The sequence below is a fragment of the Hyla sarda genome, chromosome 7, assembly GCF_029499605.1.
Source record: "Hyla sarda isolate aHylSar1 chromosome 7, aHylSar1.hap1, whole genome shotgun sequence".
Taxonomy (NCBI): domain Eukaryota; kingdom Metazoa; phylum Chordata; class Amphibia; order Anura; family Hylidae; genus Hyla; species Hyla sarda.
Window position 1 is genome coordinate 205,334,844 of NC_079195.1, and position 26,352 is coordinate 205,361,195.

At 42.4% G+C, this 26,352-nt stretch overlaps 1 protein-coding gene across 7 annotated transcripts in view; it reads left to right on the top strand.

The window, feature by feature from the left end:
- The window catches only part of LOC130283237 (cytosolic carboxypeptidase 6-like), a 1,802,518-nt gene that overhangs the window by 524,664 nt on the left and 1,251,502 nt on the right, over positions 1 to 26,352 (top strand). The gene's annotated exons all lie outside the window — the stretch shown is intronic.

Here is a 26,352-nt window from a genome sequence, read left to right on the forward strand (position 1 = left end):
GCGAATATGCGATATTCGCGAATAATATTCGAATTGCGAATATTCGTGAGCAACACTAATCGGAATATTCAGGCTTGGCTCTGGATGTATATTAGACCTTAAAGGGGTACTCCGGCGCTTAGACATCTTATCCCCTATCCAAAGGATAGGGGATAAGATGCCTGATCACGGGGGTCCCGCCGCTGGGGACCCCCGTGACCTTGCACACCGCACCCCGTTAAAATCAGTCCCCGGAGTGTGTTAGTTCCGGGTTTGATTACTGTCGATCACGGGGCCGGAGCATTGGGACGTCACGCTCCGCCCCCTCAATGCAAGCCTATGGGAGGGGGCGTGACAGGCTTGCATTGAGGGGGCGGATGTCACACGGGAGCAGAGCCGCGACGTCACAATGTTCCGACCCCGTGATCGACAGTAATCAGACCCGGAACGAACCCGCTCCGGCGACTGATTTTAACGGGGTGCGGCGGTGGGACCCCCTAACGGTGGGATCCCCGCGATCAGGCATCTTATCCCCTATCCTTTGGATAGGGGATAAGATGTCTAAGCGCTGGAGTACCCCTTTAAAGGGAATCTGTCACCTGGAATGGCTGACGCTGTCTTATAGTAAATAATACAATAATAAAGGGAAAAATAAAATGTCCGCTCACCCCTCCTGACGATCGATCTCATCCAAGGATTCCTAGCCAGTCAGGTGCTCTGGGCAATGCAGCCGGTGTGCAAGTACTTCAAATGGTGAAGACTCGATGTAGGGAAAAATCCCGGCACTCCAACTCAAGCATGGGGATTAGTTAAACATCAGTTTTATTTAGATCATATTAAAAAGAAACAAGTGAGCAATAAAATAGTACCTGGCATAGAGTGACTAGTTTTCCCAAGTTATGGGAGTGACCATTTCAGTGATTTTTTCCATTTATTCGGTGCAAGATTTCGTTGAGAAACGTACTTACCGAAAAGCGTCAGATTTTTTCTACTATTTAATAGCTCACTTGTATCTTTGTAATATGTTCTAAATAAAAAAGATGTGATGTTGATGTGGAGTGCTGAGATTTTTTCCTACATGGAGTCTTCACCAATAAATAATATAGCTTGTTCCAGCACCAATCCCTTAGTATTATTGGGTGTCCTGTCTCCACAACGAGACAGTCTCAACTGAGACTAATAGCAACATCAAGAAAAAAACAGGATCCAGTGAGATTAAAGTATCCAAGAATTTATTGTCATGGAAAAGCATTACAGAGTGGTAAAGCCAACGTGCATACACCAACGCATTTCAATGCAGTTGAAACGCATTGGTGTATGCACATTGGTTTCATCGCTATGTTTTTACTGCTCTCCCTTTAAAAGAAATTCTTATATATCTTGATCTTGCTCGATCCAGTTTTTTTTTTACTAACCATCTAATACCTTACCATCATATCTTCATTGATGTAATTTGTTGCCCAAATTCGCAGAAAAAAAACACTTCATTGTGGCCCTGAAGTGTCAAAGAGGTGTGTCCTGGCATCCACTGTGCCTCGATACACAATCCCCCCTCTGCTCTAAAGCTCCACCTTCTCCCTATTTGATAGCTTGTCTTCACAGCCAGTGCTAAACCCTTCTGAAATTCCACACATTGAGGCAGATTGTGGCAGAAGCCTAGTGGCTTTTCCAAGCCTCCTGACCGCGTATGCTCCACAGTCTGAATATGTAGTAGGTCCTTCCAGAATACGAGGTTCTTTCTACGTGTAGCAAGAATATTAGTACACAACAAATATAATTCTACTTATAGCAGGATTATCTGTCATCCTCTACACAAGACATAACAATATTCAGGTTTGGCACTGGGAGTATGTTGGATCCTCAGGAAGACTTAGATGTGTACTCGTTCATGAGTACAGAGGCAGTGGCAGATCTCTTCTGCATTATCTAAGTCTTCCTGATGATCCACAGTTGTGGGTAAATGCAGCATCAGGGACATGGTCTTATATCTATCAATCTGATGTAGTGGTATTGCCTATGCACTTTTGTCAGCACTTTATCAACCTAACCAGTATATGTTGCTTTCTCACTCAGTCTTTTATTTGCACACATGAGTCTTGTAAATTATTCATCTATATTTACAGGCCTATAGACAGAGTAGGGGCCAGGTACCAGTGATACGGGGGCCGCCCTTTTTAGGGTGAGTGCCCCAGTAAGGGGAAGCTAAGAATTTGGGCCAGTCTTTGGGGGCCCACATTCTATACCCCATAAGGGATACATTAGGAAGCATAGGGGCAATTTGCACTTTATATTCTACCGACAACTGGCCATTGCCAGTCTCCCTACCTACTATTAACAAAATTACTCACTGGAATTGGTTGTAAAATATTCAATATAGTTGCTGCAGTGCATTGTGCACACTGTGATTTTATATGTTTGTTAGTTCTTTTGTGCACATAGTGGTTTTGTTACCTAATTTTAACCATAGTTAAAGTTTTATTTCTATTGGATTAGTATCTCATATAGTCGGACCCCAGTATTTGCAACTTTTTCACTGCCGTTTCTCCTCGTCGAGAACGACCATTAAAGTATTTTTTTTTTGTTTGTTTTGTGACTTTAATGGCCGTTTTCGTGATGGGGAACAACAGATCCCAGCAGCTCCCATTTATTATTATGGGGGCCACTGAGCGCCTTAATTTTTTTACGGAAATAGGGGAAGAAAAACACGGCACAAGCATACATTTTTCTCCCGCTATTTCCCTGGGCTACCCCAACGGCCGTCACACTGCCGTGTGCTAGCACAGTGTGAAAGAAGCCTTAGTTGAGAGGATCATACCATCATACCTTCCTTAATTTATTTTATTGCTCTAATTCACAGAAAAAAAACACTGCCATATACTGGCCCCATAAATATCATACTGCCATACACTGCACACCCTGGATATAACACACCACACAATATGCCCCCTGGATACAATACTGACACATACTGCGCACTTGAAGATAACACAGCCACATGCTGAAAATAATAATGTCATACACTGAACCCCTGACTATAATATTGCCACACACTGAACCACTAAATATACCCTGCCACACACTGCAACCCTGAATATAATACTGCCACCCATTGCTCCCTTGAATATATTACCACACGTATTACTTTTTCTACCTAAAAATAGGACTTGTCACTACACCCCTGAAATAGTCCTGTCCATTCTGAACACCGAAATTAATATTCCTGGCTATATGCCCCCCTAAAATAATTATTTATGACCATTGTGCCACAGAAAATATAGGTAACCCAGGCTTCTCTGCTCCCTTCTACCCACCAGTTACTGATTGTTCAATTGCCTTGGCTTCCTGAGGATACTCATTCCAGGAGGAACCATTTCAGGATCTGTCTTCTCACCTGTCTCCTGAGACAGGTCTTGTTTTAGGAGTTGATTTGGTAGAACTGGAGAAAACCATTCAGATTCCTCCCTTATAGACTACCGATTGTCGTTGCATCAGTCACAAAATGTTTGTTAATGTTCGACACATAGTGGAACTTTTGTTTTCTGTTTTGACTTGATACTCCATTCTCTCTATATATTTTTATTGTTCTTTGATCATATTGCTATTCTATCATATGTTACCATTTCTTAGGGAATTATTATTTTTACTATCCTTAAGCAATCTTTAGTAGAAAAAAAAAAAAAAAACTCAAATAAACAAGAAGAAGCTTACTGATGTTTTAAGAGGGGCTTTCAAAGTCTATACAAAGAGAACAAAAAGGGTATGATCAAACAGTGAGCTGCTTACAAAGGCAAGTGGAACAATTGATCAAAAGTTACAATATTTACAAAGCCTATTATACTCTTTGAGATTCAGTTTCTGCTATCTTGTGCAAGTAACTTTGGCATATATATATATATATATATATATATATATACAGTATATATATATATATATATATATATATATATATATATATATATTTATGTATATGTAATTATATATATAATCAAAAATAAGTGCACAGCCTGTATAACAGTGTTTAATGTTGTGTATGTGGGTCATGGAGGTGTGGAAGAACTCTGTTCTCCAGTGGCAAACACCTGTGAAGCTCTGGTAAACACCTTGCCCAGGAGGCTTAAATTGGTTATCCACTATAAGGGGATTTTAGTACTTACCTGTCAGACAGCTATATACATATTTAAGAAGGATCCATGCTTCTCTTGGGGCTAACTGACCTTGTTGTCCATCATAATGCTGCATCTTTATTTTTGTGAAATAGCTATTTCCTATTGATGTTCCCTTCCTCCAACTACAAGTCCCAGGATCCCTTGTTTGTAAGTGTGAGGTCACTTTTCTTCCTCCCACAAATCAGCCATCCCACCCATTGCAGCACACTTGAGCTGTCTTGCATGCTGTGCTGTGCTCTAAACTACAATTCCCTGCAGCCCAGCGGTCGCCCCACCCATTGATGCACAGACAGGCTCCCTTTCAACACCTGACTAGTGATGTAATGTCTCGGGCGGCATTGCAACCTGGGAGACAACACTCATTTTGTATGCTGTTAAAAATGAACATTGAGGCAAAAAGCACAAAATAATTGCAAGACCAGCCATCAAACACAGGTACAGACACTATATTATGAACTACACTAATTTTAGAGCCCCAATAGAACAGTCAAAAAAAATAACTCTAGCATATCCCTTTAATCCCTTAAAGGGGTACTCCGCCCCTAGACATCTTATCCCGGGGGTCCCGCCGGTGCGGCACCCCAGACATCTGGTGCATGGAGCGAACTTCACTCCGTGCCGAATGACTGGTGTTGCGGGGTGGAGGCCTGTGATGTCACGGTCACGCATTACTCGTGATGTCACAGCATCGCCCCCTCAATGCAAGTCTATGGGAGGGGGCATGGTCATGACGTCATGGGCAGGCCGGGGCACGGGCATGACGTCACGAGCCTCCGGCGCTGCACCCGACGCTCTAAATGAACACCAGGTGCAGCAGGAAGATCTCGGTAGTCCCCAGCGGTGAGACCCCTGTGATCAGACATCCCCTATTGGATAAGGGATAATATGTTAGGGGATAAGATGTCTAGATGCGGAGTACCCCTTTAAGGACTAGGCCAATTTTCATTTTTGCACTTCAGTTTTTTTTTCTCCACCCCTTCAAATAATCATAACGCTTTACATTTTTCACCTTTAGACCAATATAAGGGCTTGTTTTCTGTGCCACCAATTGTACTTTGTAATGACATCAATCATTTCATTACAAAATCTATGGCGCAACAAGAAAAAATTATTGTGGTGCAAAATTTGAAAAAAAAAAATTTTTTTTGTATATTTTGGAGGCTTACGTTTCTAGGCAGTGCACTTTTTTGGTAAAAATGACACCTTTTCTTTATTCTGTAGGTCCATACGGTTACAACTATACCTAGTTTATAAAGGTTTTATAACGGTTTTCCGGGCATGCTGAAAATTGCAACAGCTGGAGGTCCACAGTTTGGAGACTAAAGCAATATACCTATACTATTTTTGTCCTTTGTAACACAACTGTTTAACATTCCATCTACTTTTCTGTCTAACACTATATCACACTATTTTTTTTATGTATTTGCGAAGTAATATATAGCAGTACGTAGCCTTCGCTTTTATTACTTTGTTGTGTTCCATCCAATTATTTTATATAGCGGTGGTACACACTCCGTAGCACACTGCTGGTGTTTATAAGAGCCTAACAGTGCTGCTTACATGCCTTTTGTCTTCATTCCGTGGCTTTAGGGCATAACCATTTCCTGCTTTCTGTACAGTAAAATGAATTCAATGTTTGTGTCTAAATAGCGTTTCCCCTATAGACGCGGCGCTCGTACTTGTTTTGTATCACTGCACTCAAGCAGCTGTAATGAGAGGTCTGTCAGACATCCAGCACATTGTGAGACCACAGTCAATAATGTCTTGATCGGCCATCTGCTGCTGAGCGCGCTTATGTCCTGCAAGCTTCACATTATGGCTTGAGACATCCAGACACCGCAGATTGTGAAACTTGGCAGATTCAAAGCTTCAGAACTGAGTAATGTAGCTTCGGGGTGAGAAGGATCTATCTCTTTATATGACTTGAATCGCACCAACATATTCCGCAGCCCTGTACTGATTATGAATGACGTCAGTCTCTGTTGGTTATAGGGCTCACAATCTAATTTGTTATATATACACACTTAAGCACTATCACCAACTTCATAGGAAGACTGTAAATGCGTACCTGTCATATCACAGAAAAAAATAATGCTTCTGTATGTTACTCACTAGGTCATGCAGATGCTTTACATGTCTTTTTTAATGTGTCTAGATTATCTGGATTATGATGCCTGATGAAGCAGTCTTACTGTGAAACGCGTTGCATCATGGGTGAATAAACCTGAGATCCCAACTATTGTGTGTCCAGCGCCTTTGAATCCCGTCGTTAGGTTGGAGGTTTCTTTTGCATTTAGATTCTGCATTTGCTTCACAAATCCCTCTGTTCTACTGCTCACTCATTCTGACATCCACTGCTCAGGAAGGGTGGGGGTGTCCAAGGTATGCACTGAGCTCACCCTCACTCACCATAAATTCACTTCTTCCCTTGATCTGCTGTACTGTGCTGGGTCTCTTCATCCAATCATCTCAGGCTGCTCTGTAACCCCCTCCTCTCTGTTTTCATGCTGCAGTCTGATAGGACAGGAGTGAGCACAGAGGAATGCTAGTCCCGTCCTCACTTACTGGACTTTGTCACAGCCTGTGCTTCATCTGGGTCAAATATGATTTTGCAGCCGGACAGGATTATGTATTGGATGGTGCGTGAATCCTCGTGTTTTTTTTTTTTTTCATAAAAAGCCCAGATTTTCATAAAAAGGTTAATGTTTTGCCAAGATATATATCATTTAAAAGTTTTTGTTTGATAGTCTCCATTTAAAGGGACGCTGTCAAAATCAAAAACTTCAGATTAAAAAAAAACAGCAGAAGCATATAGCATTGTTTACTTCCCTGTCCATGTTCCGAACTACTAAAAATCAATTTGGGGATCTTAGTTCTGTACTTCCTGTTGTACTTTCTGGTCGACAGTTGCTCAGTACTACAATTGCCAGAAGTCACTGCTTTCTCTGAGCTCCTTATCACAACTCTCCTACCCTGCCTGTGTCTGTCCCACAGCAATCCTGTCAGTTCCCCACCCAGACTTATTGCAGGACTTTTCTTTACACAGCAGACTATTACACATACCATGAGGTTTGAGCACCTGCTGCATTCATTAACTTTCTGCTCCTCGGCCTGTAACATTGTTCAGCATGAGGCAGCATGCTGTAAACACAGATATTTTTTCCTGTGTATTTGACAGGGAGATGGTGATGTAGGCTAAAATGGGGCTAGAGGCAACATCCAGCCACACCTCCTGAGACAACAGAGGATGATGCATTATCTTGGGAGAAAGGGAGGAGTCGGAGAGCTGGAGACAACACTACATTGACAATAAGACAACACAACTTCTTGTCAGGGGTGAATCATTCAAAAACATGCTGAAGCCATTACAAATAATGATAACACTTTAGTAGTAAATTATATGTCCTGGGGTGATGATCCTGTTTAAATAGAATTTTCTGAAACCAGAAAACACCTTTAACCTACCAGTATGTTTTACTGACTACCATGATTCATGGTTGGATTTTAACCCAGGAGCCTAGTGGCAATTGTGTAAGTGCCTGAATTTGATTAGTTTCTGCAGTTTTTTTTTTTTTTTGCCGGATAGGATAATATAGGACTCAATGCAGCAAAAAATTGTGCATGTTGCTTTCCATCTGATTAAAAACAAAAATAACTATTCAAAGTACAAGAGGGTGGGTTCTGCTGGATGGGCATCAAATGACCCGACTGTAGTCACTAGCTGACCACATTCAGGCGATTTAAAGGAATGGCTCCCACGCCTGTCCGAACATGGATATGTTTACTTGTCATTTTGACAACTTACCAATGTATCTGTGCCTCTAAGACAAGATTTGTGGTGTGAAGCTGTCCATATTTAACCTATACTTTTATTTAAAAAAAAATTTAAATGCAAAAGCCCCTCCCACTAGCCCTCCCCATGATCCTGGATCCTGGACAAAAATGTGGTATTAAGTTTTAGTATACTAAAAACACCAAAAAAGCATTCTACAAACAACCAATTAATTGCTCTGTAAACTAAAAATAAATAAATAAAGAATGAATGAAAATGAATATATTTTTCTTAAGAAACAAAAGTGTTAACATTAAAAAATATACATTTTGTATTAGTGATATTACTTGGCAATGGTGTTATAAAATCCACATAAACAAACATATATGGCATTGCTGCAATTATAATGACCTGTATAAACCATTATTTAACAGCACGGGGAATGGCTTATAAAATGCAATATACAATGATTATTATCGCCTCCCAAAATGATAAAAGGTTACCAGTAATTTATATGTACCTCAAATTGGTTCTATTAAAAAAATATGACTCATCCCACATACAGCTACACTGATGGAATCATAACTAAGTTATGGCTCTTGGAATGCAGTGACATAAAAACTATTTTAACCATGAAATGTGCTATTATTGTGTAAAAGTAGTAATTTAAAAAAAAAGATACATATTTCGTTTTGCAGTAATGGTATCGACCCAGAGAATGAAGGTTAAAAGTTATTTAGGCTGCAAAGAGAATGGATGGCATACATTTAAGGCAAATCCAGAATTTTTCAAAAATGCTCTTAGAATGCAAGAATGAAAAAGAATAAACAAAAATATTTTTTTATAAATATAAGTATAAAGCCCGCAGGGCTGTGTTTGTGCGAGGGGCGGAAGTAATTAATCACTCCTTGCATTTCCAGGTGGGGCTTATTGGGAACAAGTGGGGGCGTGTGTATATAACTCCCCCCTCTCCTACAAGGGCGGAGCACGTGTCATTTGTGGAATCTCTGCTTCCTGTGTCTGGTGTTTGAATCTCCCGCAAAAATCTTCAGAGCTGCTGCTCACGGTGCCGAGGCCTCGCTGATCATGAGTCTGGCTTGGGGGGTGCAGGCGCGATATCCCTGGCAGCTCCACTGGCTGTCTTATCTGGGGATGCTGTGTCTCACTCTGATTATAAGGTAATATAGGGCAGGTATGGTGCTGGCTGGCTCTGCCCGCAGCGGTAGTGGAGTCCAGGAGCGGCAGGCTGGTGAGTTAAACCGGTGCTGGGGGTGGCACGGCCTCAGCATCTCGCGCAGCCGCTAGCTGCCTCATGGAGGCATGTTGACCGCCCGCCACCCGCACAGCTACAATTGTCTATGTCCTTGGGACAGGTTGGGGCAGCTGCCCAGTTCTCTGCATGGCCGCTCGTTAGGCGGTCCTGTCAGCTTGTCTGCTATCGTTAATCTAGAGTATAGTGCAATGCTTTGCAGAGGGTTCTTTCAATATAACGTTTGCTGTATACATTGTGGTGCAATGCTCTGCAAAGAGTCTTTTCAATATAAATTTTGCTGTGTGCTGCAGTGCTCTGTGGGGTATACGGTCCCCTTGCAGTATACGGTAAAGTGTAATACTCTGCAAGGGTCTCATTACAATATAACAGTATGGTGCAGTGCTCTGCAGATGGTCTCGTCACAATGTAGTATACATGATGTACAGCTATGGTGCTATGCTCTGCAGATGGTCTCGTTACAATACAATATATACTATATAAAGTATAGTGCAATACTCTGAAGATGGTCTCATTACAAACAAACTTTATACAGTTAGTGCAATGCTCTGCAGATGGAATGGTTTCAATATAACATACTATTTAGGGTATAGTGCAATGCTCTGCAGAGAGTAGTTACAGTTAGCATGTGTAGTGTGGAGCAGGGCTCTGTGGAGGGTCTCGTTGCAACACAGGTGTCAGGATCGGCAGGCTGGAGGTGGATCCTCTGTGTCAGAGAGGGATTGGCGTGGACCGTGTCGGTGGACCGGTTCTAAGTTGCTACTGGTATTCACCAGAGCCCGCCGCAAAGCTGGATGGTCTTGCAGCAAACAAGTTGGATCCACCGGCAACGGCTCAGCCTCTCTGACTGCTGAGATAGGCGCGGTACAAGGGATTAGACAAGAGCAAGGTCGGACGTAGCAGGAGGTCAGGGCAGGCAGCAAGGATCGTAGTCAGGGGCAACGGCAAGAGGTCTGGAACACTGGCTAGGGATACACAAGGAACGCTTTCACTGACACAATGGCAACAAGATCCGGCAAGGAAGTGCAGGGGAAGTGAGATAATATAGGGAGCACACAGGTGAACCCATGCGCCAATCAGTGGCGCACCGGCCCTTTAAATCGCAAAGAACCCGCGCGCGCGCCCTAGGGAGCGGGGCCGCGCTCGCCGGGACAGCACAGACGGGGAGCGAGTCTGGTAAGCGGGTCGGGGTGCGCACCGCGAGCGGGCACGTCCCGCATCGCGAATCGCATCCAGACTAGGGACATTATCGCAGCGCACCCGGTCAGCGGGTCTGACCGGGGCGCTGCGAACAGGAGAATGCTGCGAGCGCTCCGGGGAGGAGCGGGGACCCGGAGCGCTCGGCATAACAACAGGGTGGCTTGTGCTGTGTTGGGTGTGATGCAATACTCTGCAGAGGATCTCGTTGCAGGGTAGCATATGCTGTGTGGTGATGCAGTGCTCTGCAGAGTGTCTTGTTTCAATATAACATATTGTATACAGTAGGGTGCAATGCTCTGTAGAGATATAACATAGGCTACATCTAATTAAATCATAGTATACACTGTGTAATACTCGTTATTTGCACGATCATGGTATCCATATGGTTCATACGCTTGGTTTATAATGGGCATACACGCATTACTGGTACAAGGTGCACACGAGTAGAGTATCTTCACGGTTTGATAACTCCATGAGTTTCTTATCGTCCGTACTCTCATGGTTAATTCATACGCTATGCTCTTACGCGCATAGTATGTGTACAGTTTCATGTGCTAATATAATTATACGGTACATATACTCACTGACGATATATTCACAGCATTTCTACTGTGCAGACTCATTTATGCTGTTCATCTCATGGTTATTCTCTCACTCACTGGTGTCCTACACGGTCCACAAACTTGGCATTTATGCTGTTCATATATTCCTGGCATGTTCATGGTCTTACGTTCTTTCTATACCATGTTACGTTCATGGCAGTCAAACACCTTGTACTTATCACTGGTTCATACGCTCAAAGTGTCATTCGGTTCATATGTTAATGGTATTCCATACTGGTTACGGCAGTATACTACCTATGGCAATTATACGGTTCATACACTCATGGCAGTTATAGTGGTCACACGCTCACGGTTCTTAAAGTTGTTAACACGTTCACCGCATTCATACACGCAGGGTTCATACGGTTCATACGCTCATGGCAGTTATATTGGTCACACGGTCATGGTTTTGTTGTTCACATGTTCACCGCATTCATACATGCAGGTTTATACGGTTCTGACACATAGTGTCATGCTGTTTCGTGCCCTGCTTACCTCGGATACATAGAAGGTGTGTAGTGTAATGCTTACTCTGTGTATAGGGCACTAGCTGGGTGGGTGATTCAGTACAGGTAGCTCCTGGCCAGAACCTAGCTCCGCAGTTGGGTAGCAGCTGCTGGCATGTTAATAAAAAATAAAAAAATGTATATTAATGTATATAAAATGGGGTGGGCCGGACACGTTGTTACTGACACGTCCTCAGAGCAACGTGTCACCAGTCCGTCTTCAGAGTGGTCCGGGGTTAAGGGCATGTTCGCTTGTTACTGACTCGTCTTCAGAGCAAGGTGCCACAGCGGCTGACTACTGACTCGTCTTCAGAGCAGTCTATTTACTTATAGAATACAAGCTTGTTGCTGACACGTCTTCAGAGCAATACGTGTTATCCGAACGTCTACTGACTCGTCTTCAGAGCAGTCTAGTACCGATTAACCCCTTAAGGACTCAGGGTTTTTCCGTTTTTGCACTTTCGTTTTTTCCTCCTTACCTTTAAAAAATCATAACCCTTTCAATTTTCCACCTAAAAATCCATATTATGGCTTATTTTTTGCGTCGCCAATTCTACTTTGCAGTGACATTAGTCATTTTACCCAAAAATGCACGGCGAAACGAAAAAAAAAATCATTGTGCGACAAAATCGAAAAAAAAACGCCATTTTGTAACTTTTGGGGGCTTCCGTTTCTACGCAGTGCATATTTCGGTAAAAATTACACCTTATCAATATTCTGTAGGTCCATACGGTTAAAATGATACCCTACTTATATAGGTTTGATTTTGTCGCACTTCTGTAAAAAATCATAACTACATGCAGGAAAATTTATACGTTTAAAAATGTCATCTTCTGACCCCTATAACTTTTTTATTTTTCCACGTATGGGGCGGTATGAGGACTCCTTTTTTGCGCCGTGATCTGAAGTTTTTATCGGTATGATTTTTGTTTTGATCTGACTTTTTGATCACTTTTTATTCATTTTTTAATGTTATAAAAAGTTAACAAAATACGCTTTTTTGGACTTTGGAATTTTTTTGCGCGTACGCCATTGACCGTACGGCTTAATTAATGATATATTTTTATAGTTCGGACATTTACGCACGCGGCGATACCACATATGTTTATTTTTATTTTTTTTTACACTGTTTTATTTTTCTTATGGGAAAAGGGGGGTGATTCAAACTTTTATTAGGGAAGGGGTTAAATGACCTTTATTAACACTTTTTTTTTACTTTTTTTTTGCAGTGTTATAGGTCCATTAGGGACCTATAACACTGCACACACTGATCTTTCATCCTGATCACAGGCGTGTATTAACACGCCTGTGATCAGCATTATCGACGCTTGACTGCTCCTGCCTGGATCTCAGGCACGGAGCAGTCATTCGTCGATCGGACACCGAGGAGGCAGGTAAGAGCCCTCCCGGTGTCCGATCAGCTGTTCGGGACGCCGCGATTTCACCGCGGCGGTCCCGAACAGCCCGACTGAGCAGCCGGGATACTTTCAGTTTCACTTTAGAAGCGGCGGTCAGCTTTGACTGCCGCTTCTAAAGGGTTAATACCGCACATCGCCGCGATCGGCGATGTGTGGTATTAGCCGCGGGTCCCGGCCGTTGATTAGCGCCGGGACCCACGCGATATGATGCGGGATCGCGGCGCGATCCCGCTTCATATCGCGGGAGACAGCGCAGGACGTAAATATACGTCCTGCGTCGTTAAGGGGTTAATAGCACCATGTTGTTACCGACACGTCTTTGGAGCAACTGACTGATCAGTGCCGAACTTCTCTCCTGAGTGGTTTTTCATTAAATTATAGTATTTGTTACTGACACCTCCTCGGAGCAAACACACACGCCCAGCTGTCTACTGACACGTCTTCAGAGCAGTCTACTTACTCACAGGATTACAGGCTTGTTACTGACACGACTTCAGGGCAACGCATATTTTCCGAATGTCTACTGACTCGTCTTCAGAGCAGTCTAGTACCATTTAATAGGACCATGTTGTTACTGACACTTCTTCGGAGCAACTCACTGGTCAGTTCCGAACTTCTCTCCTAAGCAGTTCTACATTGAAATTTGTAATTCATGTTGTTACTGACACGCTTCAGAACACACACAATACTCACGACTGTCTACTGACTCCTCTCCAGAGCAGTCGAGTTATGGTCAGTACGTTACTGACACAGCTTCAGAGCACACACAAAAAAAAAAAATTATGTTTGTTTTAGTTTAGTTTAGTTGGTTCAAAGGTCGGAAGGCAGTGGTGCAAGCCGCGTTCAGCTGTCGGCACCGGGAGTGCAGGTACGTTATCTCGCTCATGCTAGGTTTGTGTTGGATATTTCGGAGATTTTTAGCTCCTCACTGGTGACGGCCTGTCCGGTGGCATGCACTATAGCGTGGTGGGTTGGCCACGGGGTTGTTTCATCAGTAAGCACACCACGGCACAGAGTAGCCGGGTCACGTCCCGGGTACGGTTATGGTGGAGTAGGAAGCAGCACAGGAGTCACTTGGGCCAGGTCAGGTTCACAGACACGGTTGCTTCTGTCCAGTCCTCAGAGCAGTAGCGTGCGTGGTGGCCTACTCTCGCTCTCATACTCCGGGTATGCACCTAGTGTAGGGAGCTCATACGTTGTTTCCTTGTTAATTCCGTTTTGTCTCTTTGTTTAGTTGCTTCAGTGGTCCAGGTGTTTCAGCGGCGCAGCCGATTCCAGCAGCAGTACTTGCAGTGCAGGTGCAATATACAGTATGGTGTCCCTCAGACATTCTGCCCTCAGAGATTCTCAGCTCCTCGCTGCTTTAGAGTCAGAGTCCCCTAGGAGAAGGGTCACCCCGTTGTCAGGGCCCGTCACTGAGTCTAGTTTGTTCTTTCATGGTGCCATGCAGGTGGGGCTTGGGGGGGCACGAGGCCAGTACAGCAACTCACACTCAACAAAAAAAAAATTATAAATAAAAAAAAAAAAATTACTAAATAAAAAAAAAACAATAAATAAATATTATTGTTACTGACACGCTTTCAGAGCCACACGCAAGCTTCTTACAGGTTTCTTATCAGGAATACTCATGATGTTGCCCTGCTGCCTGACTCCGCTTCAGGTTAAAGGGGTAATGTCAGTTGCTACTGACTCTTTTTCAGAGCAATTTTGTTGTTTGTTATATTTATGATGACCTGACACGTTTTCTGGTTAGATACGACCTCATCTGTTGTATTTCTTGATTACGTTATTTTTTTATAGTACACAGGTTCAACTATCCGGCATAGTTGCACGTTCTTTTTTAAGGAGGGCCAGCATTTAGTTGCAAATATGTTGTGTATTTAATACACAGTTACATGACTTTTGGATCGGGGATTGAATCGTGGTTGCTGCTGTATCAGGTACGTTGCTCACGCAGGGACCTCTTGTCTGCAATGGGTCATCACTCCCAAGTCCAGTTGGGTCAGTACATTCGCTAGGTAGGTATGTCTGTTACAGTCTCAATCAGGTAAGGTGCCTTCGTGAACTTTGTCAGGTGACATGACCCACACGGTCTATCAGGTAGATAGGTATTTCTTGTCATTTACCTGTCAGTTTAGTTTTTGCCTCTTAAATAGCAGGGGATTAGTGCTTGTCAGACCTGCCATGAAGTTAGCCTTTCCATGTCCATTTGAAGTATTGTCACAAGTAGGGATGGTAATAGGTATAGTTCAGTTAGTATTTGGCAGGGCATGTTATCATTCTCAGGTCGTTACTTGACAGATGGACGTTACTACCACAGTTTCCAAGGTATGGTTACCACCTCTAGTAGTCACTAGTTGGTCAAGGCTACTCTTTCAGCACACTAGGTATAGTCTACTTCGGGTATGTGAAGATTGATGCTGGGTGTAGGATGTGTTATTTCAGGAATTGTATTTATCCTAGCATGGTTGCTTTTTGCCCTCTATAGGCGTGTTCTCATTGCGCGGTCATGGCACAACTAAGACCGCTATGCTAGGGTAAGATCTTGTTTAGGTATGTAGGCAATCTTTCCTGTCACTAGTACATGGCTGGAGCCTGAGCACACGTGTAAAGTCCGCAGGGCTGTGTTTGTGCGAGGGGCGGAAGTAATTAATCGCTCCTTGCACTTCCAAGTGGGGTTTATTGGGAACAGGTGGGGGCGTGTGTATATAACTCCCCCCTCTCCTACAGGGGCGGAGCACATGTCATTTGTGGAACCCTCCCAACCCACCCTTATTTTATTCCTTCACTATAGGGCATGCCCTCTATAGGTGTGCCCTCATTGCGCGGTTATGGCACAACTCTTGTTTAGGTATGTAGGCAATCTTTCCTGTCACTAGTACATGTATGGAGCCTGAGCACAAATATATATATATATATATATATATATATATATATATATTTTAACCTAAATATAAATTTCATACTGTACACTGGTCAAATAACACTTTGTTTTACTTCAATAAATAGGCCATACAATGCTGCCTCTACCAATAACCACAAAAATCACATATCAGTATGTGAGTGACAGTGCCACACAATACCAATACATAATACAAACTTGTCGCTCATTCAAAGCAGTGTCCTTTTTTGGGGTTCTATCTACTGTAGATCTGAATAGTATGAAAAGCAAACAGTTGCAACAAAAAATACAAAGCACTGCCAGGTAAAAAAACAAGAATAGCAACTCCTCAGTAGACAGCAGCAGCCAGAAATGATGGACAGAGACAAAAACAAAGGACTGACGCTAGCTAGCCTAGATTTTCCCTAAACTTTACCAGAACAGACAAAACTTACCGTTAACATTGTCCTGAAAATATCACTGGAAACCATGGAAATGAGCTGAAACAAATCACTAGAGCTAAAAAGAAAGTAATTTCACAATGCAAACCCAATAACAACACCCAAGAACTGACTGTAACTATGACAAGTCTAGACCAGAATAGGGCACTAAAAACACAAAAAACACGAAAACCAACGTACAGAGCTTACGCCATAATCCGCATAGAACTGTACAAGCCAGAGAGTGCTGAACCAAATGTAAACTCTACCATATACCATAAACTACATAGGTCTGGCAGTCAAAATTAACCGAAGTAAAACATAGTATCTGCCGCAACCAGAATAACAAAGGACAGTATAGAAGGAAGATTCTATCCTGCTATTCTAAACACATACAAATGCCCAAACTATCAGAATTATACATTATTTATATGTAGTATATCTTGGCAAAACATTAAAGGAAATCTGTCACCAGTGCCACATGCACAAACCTGTCAGTACCGACAGGTAGTGCAGGTGACACTGATGACAACGGTACTTACCTTGTTCCATTCCATGCAGGGAATCTCTGGTAAACTCCTCCATTAGCTTCAGCTCCTGGCCGGAATTGGGGCACTGGCGGAGCTTAGTGACATCCCTGCTGCTGTTCTCTAGCAGCTGGATCCAGCAAAGAGAAGCAGCGGCTTGGGGCATGGGCGGAGCTTAGTGATGTTACCTCTGCTGGGTCCCGCTGCTAGAGAATAGCAGCGGTGATGTCACTAAGCTCCGCCCATGCCCCAAGCTGGGCCAGAGCTGAAGCTAATGGAGGAGATTACCGGAGATCCCCTGCACGGAACGGGACAAGGTAAGTACCGTTGTCATCAGTATCACCTGCACTACCTGTCGGTACCGATAGGTTAGTGCAGGTGCCACTGGTTATAGATTTCCTTTTACCTTTTTAACATGTTTCATAAAAAAATTGTATCCCCCTTTTGATAAAAATCATGTCTTATAAAAAAAAAATACCTCTAGGGGTCCCCATATCATCCAGAACATAATCCTGTCCAGGTTAGCATTATCTTTTTTCCAGCTGAAGCACGGGATGGTACAAAGTCCAGGAAGTGATGGTGGGACTAACATTTTTCTGTGTTCACTCCTATCCTGTTAGACTGCAGCATAAAAACAGAGCGGAGCAGATTACAGAGCAGCCTGCAGTGATTATATGAAGAGACCCAGCACATCACAGCAGGCTTGGAGGAAGTGAATGCATGGTGAGTGAGGACGGGCTTAGTGCTTGCTTCGGACATACCCTTTCCTGAGCAATAGATGTCAGAATGAGTGAGCAGCAGAACGGAGGGATTTGTGAGCCAAATACAGAAGCTACACACATAAAAAAGACATGTAAAGAATCTCCATAACCCAGTGAGTAACATATATGAGTTGCACTTGAGTTGCATTTGTGTCTATAATGGACTAGTATAGAAAAAACTTTCCAGTGCAAATTCATAGAAATGATTGCCGCCACCAATACTGGACTATCAAGCAACGTTGACAATGTCCTGCCGTTTCCTTCTATATCCGTCGGGACATTGTTCAAACGTTTGCATTTTTTGTCATCACAGAACCATTCCTGACTAATATTTACTATCACAAACAAATAATAGTCCCTCATTTCCATAGATATAATTATCCTGATATATTAATGAAAGTGTCTCTCTCCGATTTCATTATCGTGCGAGAATTACAGCGGCGCAGAAAACATTGCAGAATACATATTAAATAACGGAAAGTAGTCATTATGTGGAATATTTCCTGTGTATTTTAATATAAACCTTTTTTTTTTTTTCAAAAAGACGAAGGAGATATTTTTAGAGCCACGGCAAAGTAACAAAACCTTCTTAACCATCTCCTGAGGATAATTTGTTAGACTTTTAATCGGTTCCTTGTAGCAGAACTCATTTTCTCAGCATGACGTATACATTCTGTAGGAGCTTTCCATAAGGAATTCACATCATGATTACAGTGACAGTTCCTCAAATGAAAACATTTTGAAGTGTTACTGTTTTCTGGGCAGTTACTACTTTGATGGTGGAGTGAAGGATTGTGGCGGTGCTGTAGGCTAATTACACCGCTAATGTCTTTACTTAGCATAATAATGTATGGTTCTATAGACGGGCAATGACTGCAGATCTGTTACCAGCCCAATGCAATGCTTCAAATTAGCGCGTATTTGCTAACAAACAGAATTAACTCCTTTAGAATGAGAAGCGACTGCCAGGTGCGGCTTGGCAGGTTCTTGACCAAGGGGATGTATGTTTATAATTTGTCCCGATTTCATCTGTAGATCCCACAAAAGAAAAGCTTTTTACTCGACTCGCTCAGGACAACCGGAGAAGTGTAGTTGCGCTAAGCCATATCATCTGCTAAAATACCTCTTAAGTAGAAGAGCTGCTTAATATCAATTACATCCCAAAGCCTCTGCTTGTCTAAAGTAACAATACATAAAAAGCTTCTTTCAAATCTATTTTTTAAACAGAAATGTAAATCCATAATGATGGCTTAAGAGGCTCAAACTCTTCTCTTAAACCGCCATTATCTGCAGTAGCACAGGTGTGCATAGAGAACTGCTTCAGCCCCAGTTAGGAAATGTTTGTCCAAACGACCATGAGATAATGTGTAGTTAACTTAGAAGGTGTCACACAATGCCTACTGGAATCATAATCGTTACAAGCAAGAGTGGTCATTTAAGGGGTAGTCTCATTAAGACCTTTTCTGTATAGACGCCTGCTATTCATCATAGGTCTGAGTTCAGAAACTCCAGATAATCAGTTCTTAAACGGGTTATCCGGCATTTTACAAAAACTCATATACTGTTGGTGTCGGGAAAAAATAGGAGGGACCCACTCTCACTAGGTAGCCTTGACGTGGAGAGTGGGCTTGTACCTTCTGATCAAAATGTATACCAACAACCTGTTAGTTTTTGAAATTATGCTGAGAAGCTAGTAGATCAAAATACAACTGGTGGATGTGCGGCTGTGTTTCTCTATTTTTGTTGTACATTGTAACAAGATCCTTGACATACTGAACAGGAGTCCCTGCTAACTACTATGTGGTCTCCTGGTGGCCACTTTATGGCAATATTTTTGGTGCTTGTATAGTGGTAGTGTACGCTTGCCCTGACCATGTAATCAATTTTCACGGTGTCCCTGATTAATTTTCAGAATTATATAAAAAGAGTGGGGCTCACCAAATCATAACGTGGGTGCTACTACTCAGTAAGCAAAAAACTTGCTACACAAAAGTCAGAATTACTGTAAAGAGTGCACACCACAAAGTTAATATATATATATTACAAATTTTATTAAGTATCACATTGAGAATACAAGCCAAAAGGGCTAAAATCAATTTAAAAGCTCTGAACCAAGCAACCTCTACAACATGGGAGAGGGGCCATGAACCCCCTTCTCACCAAAGTCGCATCCCTCTGTAATTAGATACTGTGGCTACCAAGTAGTGGTGCTAACTGAAAAATGATACACATGCCAAACATTAACCTCTACACCAACAATCAAATAAGCTAACACCAAATAATATAGAATAAGCAATGTGCATAGGAACAAATAAATTCATATCACCAGTGCATAGCGACCACAGAACAAAGGAGCCGGAATGATAAGTGGCGGGACGGGACCCCTAAGCCCCACGCGTTCCGTCACCGTTTGTGACTTCCTCAGGGGACTTTGGTGAGAAGGGGGTTCATGGCCCCTCTCCCATGTTGTAGAGGTTGTTCGGTTCAGAGCTTTTTAATTGATTTTAGCCCTTTTGTCTTGTATTCTCAATGTGATACTTAATAAAATTTGTTATATATATATTAACTTTGTGGTGAACACTCTTTACAGTAATTCTGACTTTTGTGTAGCCTGATTCATTTCCAATCTTCTGTTGACAGTGTTTTTTTTATACAGTATTTTTGGGAGTGGAGAGGTGTATTGACGGGAAAAAATTATTTGCCCTGAAGTATTTATTTTATTTTGTTTTATGACATTTCCTGGGTTCTTTTCAGTCCACTTCCTCTTTAGAACTGATTCTCTGAGGGTCCCATCATGGAGCCATAATCTCATTATCTATGATAAATAATCACAGACTTTGCTTTTGCCATTCAGGATCAGGACTAACCACAACATCATTTGAGGGAGAAAAAAGGATGCAAGTGGTTTAAAATTAGCATTTTTTGCCTATTTTTTTTTCCCTTTTCTTTAAATAGCAGTCACTAAATTAGCTGGCAAAGGAAAAGTCGTCTGTCTGAGAATAGAGGAATAATTCTGTTTATCAGATTCCCAGTCTGGATTGATGGGCTGTGGTCCATGCTTCTCACAATACTACAGATGGATTAATAAAAGAAGCGGTGAGTCTTTTTGCCAGCTAGCTTCTGGTACCTATCCACAGGAGCCTGAAAGATCATTATTTTGCATTTTTCAAACTGTTTGAATTTGAATCCAGAGCCATAAAGTAAATTCTGAATAAATATCTGAAACAGGCAATGTGTTCATGATCTTATTAGGCAATTTTTGGATTCAGGGAAGTATGAGTAGCGCTTTACACATGCAGTGGATGTGCCGGTTCAGAGGTCCGCCAATAGTATTACTGCAAGAAAGTAGTGTGTGAGCCTTTTGTTTTGAAGGGGTATTCCAGGAAAAAACTATTTTTTATATATCAACTGGCTCCAGAAAGTTAAACAGATTTGTAAATTACGGTACTTCTATTAAAAAATCTTAATCCTCCCAATAATTATCATCTGCTGAAATTGAGTTGTTCTTTTCTGTCTGGCAACAGTGCTCTCTGCTGACATCTCTGCTTGTCTCGGGAACTGCACAGAGTAGAACAGGTTTGCTATGGGGATTTGCTTCCTGAGACAGTTCCCGAGACAGGTGTCATCAGAGAGCACTTAGACAGAAAAGAACAACTCAACCTCAGCAGCTCATAAGTACTGAAAGGATTAAGATTTTTTAATAGAAGTAATTTACAAATCTGTTTAATTTACTGGAGCCAGTCGATATATAAAAAAAATTTTTTTTCCTGGAAAACCCCTTTAACTTACCAAACAATATTTGTACTGTTATGGGTATATTTACTCTATAGTTGTGGTTTCCATCATAAACAGAAGTCACAGTGGTAATGGTATCTGTCAGGTTTTGACAGGAAAAATAGCACTGCCTGCGGTGCTATTCTTCTCAACTGATAAGCAGGACGAGGGTTCCTGATGAGCAATAAAGGGATTTTATCACAATGATAACTTATCCCCTATCCACAGGATAGATAAAAAGTCTTTGACCATTGAAACCCTCACTGATCATGATAAAATGGTCCCATGTGCCCCTGTCTGAGTCTGTACACTGTTGCTTCATTCAAATTCCATGGGACTGTGAAGATACTGGAGCACTGTTCTCAGCTATCTTAAGCAAAGCTACATGGGTTGAATAAAGTGGCACTGTGCATAATAGAGTGGCACTCCATTTGTACAGAGACACATATTAACATTTTTTTCTTTATTTCTTCTGTTGAAAAATAATCAATCATCGGTTTTAAGCTGTCACGTCTGGGGTAGAGAGCAATGCAGATCTGAATTTGCCCAACATCACTTCCTCTACCTACTTGGATAATCCACCCTAAACGGCAGCCCCCAACTTGGAGACAGACACAACACTGGACTAAGTTCACAGGGCATATGGAAAGTCATACAGGCCAGGTAAACAACACATGGGCAGATAGGTACCAGACCAGCAGACCAAGGATTAATGAGGGACAAGCCAGAGAAACAAAACCTAAAGGGGAGCATAGTACAAAATCAGAATAAAAAACAGAGTCAGGACAAGGAAGGGTAAAACCAGGAGGGCAATGAAGTACAAAATTAGCAGGCAAAAGCTAGGTCACATGCAGCATCAGATAAGGTCAGGTCAAGTCACAGGAAGGTAACAGGGACAGGAATCCTAGTGAAGGGATGAATCCACAATCACAGATATCTGACTGCAGCAGATGGCCACTTTAAATATCCCACAATCAGGAGGTGTGAGAGCTGACATCGCCACTGATCAGCCGCTCCACCTCCTGATTGGTCTGCCTGTCTAATAGTAATCTGATGCACGGCTTTGCACTGAGCAGAGCCAACTGTCATAGGGACATAAAGATGCTCCCGACGGTGCACTGGAGAGACCGGTAGCTGCGCAGGAGTGATGGTAGGTAAGTTCCTGATTCATGTATCTGTAGTATGCGGTATAATGTGCATTTACCATACCTTGGGTTTGGCTTCTTCCAATAATTAAAAAAAGCTCTTTCTTTTTTTTTTTTTTTTTTTTTTACTAAAACCATATTTCAAGTTAGTACTCACTCTTTGGTAAATTTCTCAAAATACCTTTTCTTTTTTTTATTCACATACAAAGCATTACTGCCATTTAAAAAAAAAAATGTTGACATGTTCTAAACCATATGTCAAAAGTTTTTTTTTAAATGACAGTAACGCTTTAATAAGTGTGTTTGAAACTAGAGCTCATTGATGGGACACCCACTTTTTGAGATGTGGGTGAAAAAATTGGTGAGTGCTCTAAGATCCCAATTAATCATACATTGATGGCCTATCCTAAGGCATGTTTTACACAGGCAGATGATAGTCCAATGCAGGCAGTTTGTATTGATCGGAGACTTTACACAGCCCAATCATTATGACTGAAGGGTTAAATGAATGATCACTTGATGGTTCTTGTGGCTGTTCACTTACACTATTGTTGGCAGCACATTCCCTGTTTCTTTCTTTCTACAAACAATAATTTATAGGGAAGTATGATCTATGTGATCAGAATTTGCTCATTTGCCGATTTACCCCAGGTGTTTTACATTGGGCAATAATTGTCCCATTTGGCCTATTATCACTATGTGAAAAAGGCCCATTCAATCCTGGAAAAACCCTTTTAAACTATTGATACATTTTTTTTCCCCAGAATAAACTATTATAAAAATTTTTTCATAAGTTATACAATGGCAAAACAAGTAGGGCAAGCCTTTCACATATCAAGCTATGGAAGGCACACATATGCATATCAACATACAAAACCAACAGTACAATGCATAGGTAATTCAGTCTTAATAGAGAGGAAATATGGAAAGAGAGAAGGGGATAGAGAAAAAGAAGCATGAAGTCGAGGCAGGAACACATTCATTCAACCATCCTCACAGACCGGGGGCTTGCTGGAGAGTGACTATAAAATTATATGAACCTAGAGAAGAGGGAGCAGATATGACACAATCTGGAGAGTTAGGATGCATGTAGAGGGCAAAAGTCAGGAGAGGTCATGGAATCGAGCCATGGACCCCATACTGAAAGTGATGAGATGTTACCCATTGGTTGTAGCCATCAGCTCCTCCATATGGTGCAAATAATTGATCTCCTAAAGCCAGTCAGAAACAGTTGGGAGACTGGTTGTTTGACCAGATGGACCGCTAGAAGAAGGAATTTTAGAAGATAAGATTGGAGACTATAGAGGACAAGAAGGGTGGGATCATTGGGTATTGGGCTATTTTGGTAATCATATCTAGTACATTGGTTAAAAATATCTATAATAAAGGGCAAGCTCACCAAAGTGTACTATAGTAACACCGGCAGCGCCACATTGCCAGCACACATCAGGCACAGAAGAATGAAATTTAGAGAAAGAAGATGGAGATCTTATGGCACAATAACACAACACCAGAGATTTGTGCCAGTCCTCTGAGTTAAAGGAAATGTCCACTTTCCTCTCGCTATCGATTCCATTTTGTAGAAACCTAAAGAGTTTATGATTATATTTCATTTGTTTACAGTAACTGTGTTACATTAAGTAAAAAGCCAACGCAAAACATAATTCCCAACGCATTCAGCTTTACATGTACCACATGCATTTATCCTCATATTTTGCTGAATGTAACTTCTTAAGAACACACAAGGATCTTAGATCATTGGCTTATTAAATAGCTTGAGCCTATAGTCTATTACCAGTGACCTATATGGGGGGGGTTTATAGCTGTAGCGGCTGATTCATGGACGCGTCTCTTTAACATTCCCCATACACCTCCGAAGGTCAGTGAACATACACATTGCACTGTGGCCTCCGAATCGTAGCTTAGATCTTGCTCCTTATCGGGGAGAGGCAATTCTGCTTTATTACCTACTGGTCAGGTAAGAGAGAAGGAGATTGGGAGACATAACCTGTACAGCAGTTACAATACTTTGTTTTAGTGTCTCTCTTTATGGGCACAATGTGCTTTCCCAGAACTCATCTGCTCATTATATAGCTTCATAAAATTTTCAAACTAGAGCAAGCGTGGATTGTGCCACAGATGGTAAAAGAAGGATAATCATGTAGCTGCAGTATTGATTTCTTATTGAATTACCTCTCTGCAGCACTTAGTACTACCATGTAATCTACTCAAACTGCTTTTACAATATAAAATTTCCATTTTCCGAGGTCAACGTAATGCAATCAAGTGCTGCACTTTATACGAGCAGATCACATGCTTTCTTGTCCTTATCTTAACGTCTCAGGAGGGAGGGGGTTAAAGATTGTCATTTGTAAAGATGACAAAGAGATATATCTAGGGAGATATGTAAACCAAGGAGGATGCTTACATCGCATCGGATAATCATGGGTATCGGCTTCTGTGTCATTATTTTCCTCTGTATTATGTGAAAGTAAGTAAAATAGAATTGCCGGGATAGAGTTACCATCTTGATAATGTTCTCGAGAAATGTATTGTGTTTAGACGAAAGTTTCTTCAAGGACATTGGGAAGTGATAAGATTAAAACAAGCTTAGTTTTTGCTTTACTTTTACATTGTGTAAGAAATACAACAGATTGTGAATATTTTAGGATGGGCAATTGCAGTGGCTAAAAGACTGAACCCAAATTATTATGGGGGGGCTCTCCACGTATGTTGCTGTTTACAATAATCTGATTAAAGGGGTATTCCAGGGAATATTTTTTTATTGTATTATTCTACTCAGCAGGTGCTAAGGTATAACCCTCACCCCCAGTGCTTAATATCCCATACTTAAGTAGCCCAGTATCAAAGAACGTATCCCCTATCTGCAGGCTTGGTGCCTTTGCTCTCTGCATAAAATCAATGTGTCCACCATGGCACAATGCTGTGGCTGACACCCCCCCCCCCCCTCCCCTTTATGCATCTCTATGGGAGAGATTATTTATCTTTTTTATCTCTGTAGCCCTTTCCTGTGCTAATATACAATCCTTTTTGTTAGTATATAAATGAGGCCTATATGCCCAGGGGGGTTTTACAGCACAGCAAGAACACAGAGTTAGCCAGACCATTTCCTTTTATCTCCTTGTAGGTGTATGCATGCGGCACAGAGGCGGTGAATAATATCAGATGAACTGGGCTGGCTAACCCTGGGCTCCTAATGTGCTGGGGAACACCCTCTAGGCACTTTATCAGCCTAATCTAGTCATGTGCTTGTTTTTACCCCTGTGTACCTGTTTACAGGTCCTCCTTAGCAACTGTTACGCCGAGCGCTCCGGGTCCCTGCTCCTCCCCGGAGCGCTTGCGGCGTTCCTCTCTCTGCAGCGCCCCGGTCAGACCCGCTAACCGGGAGCGCTGCACTGACACTGCCGGCGGGGATGCGATTCGCATAGCGGGACGCGCCCGCTCGCGAATCGCATCCCAAGTCACTCACCTGTCCCGGTCCCCGGCTGTCACGTCCTGGCGTGCGCGGCTCCGCTCCTTAGGGCACGCGCGCCCCAGCTCTCTAAGATTTAAAGGGCCAGTGCACCAATGATTGGTGCCTGGCCCAATCAGTCTAACTAGCTTCAACCTGCTCCCTGTCTATATAACCTCACTTCCCCTTCCCTTCCTTGCCGGATATTGTTGCCTTGTGCCAGAGAAAGCGTTTAGTGTTGTCCAAACCTGTGTTCCAGACCTTCTGCTATTGCTATTGACTACGAACCTTGCCACCTGCCCCAACCTTCTGCTACGTCTGACCTTGCCTCTGCCTAGTCCTTCTGTCCCACGCCTTCTCAGCAGTCAGCGAGGTTGAGCCGTTGCCGGTGGATACGACCTGGTTGCTACTGCCGCAGCAAGACCATCCCGCTTTGCGG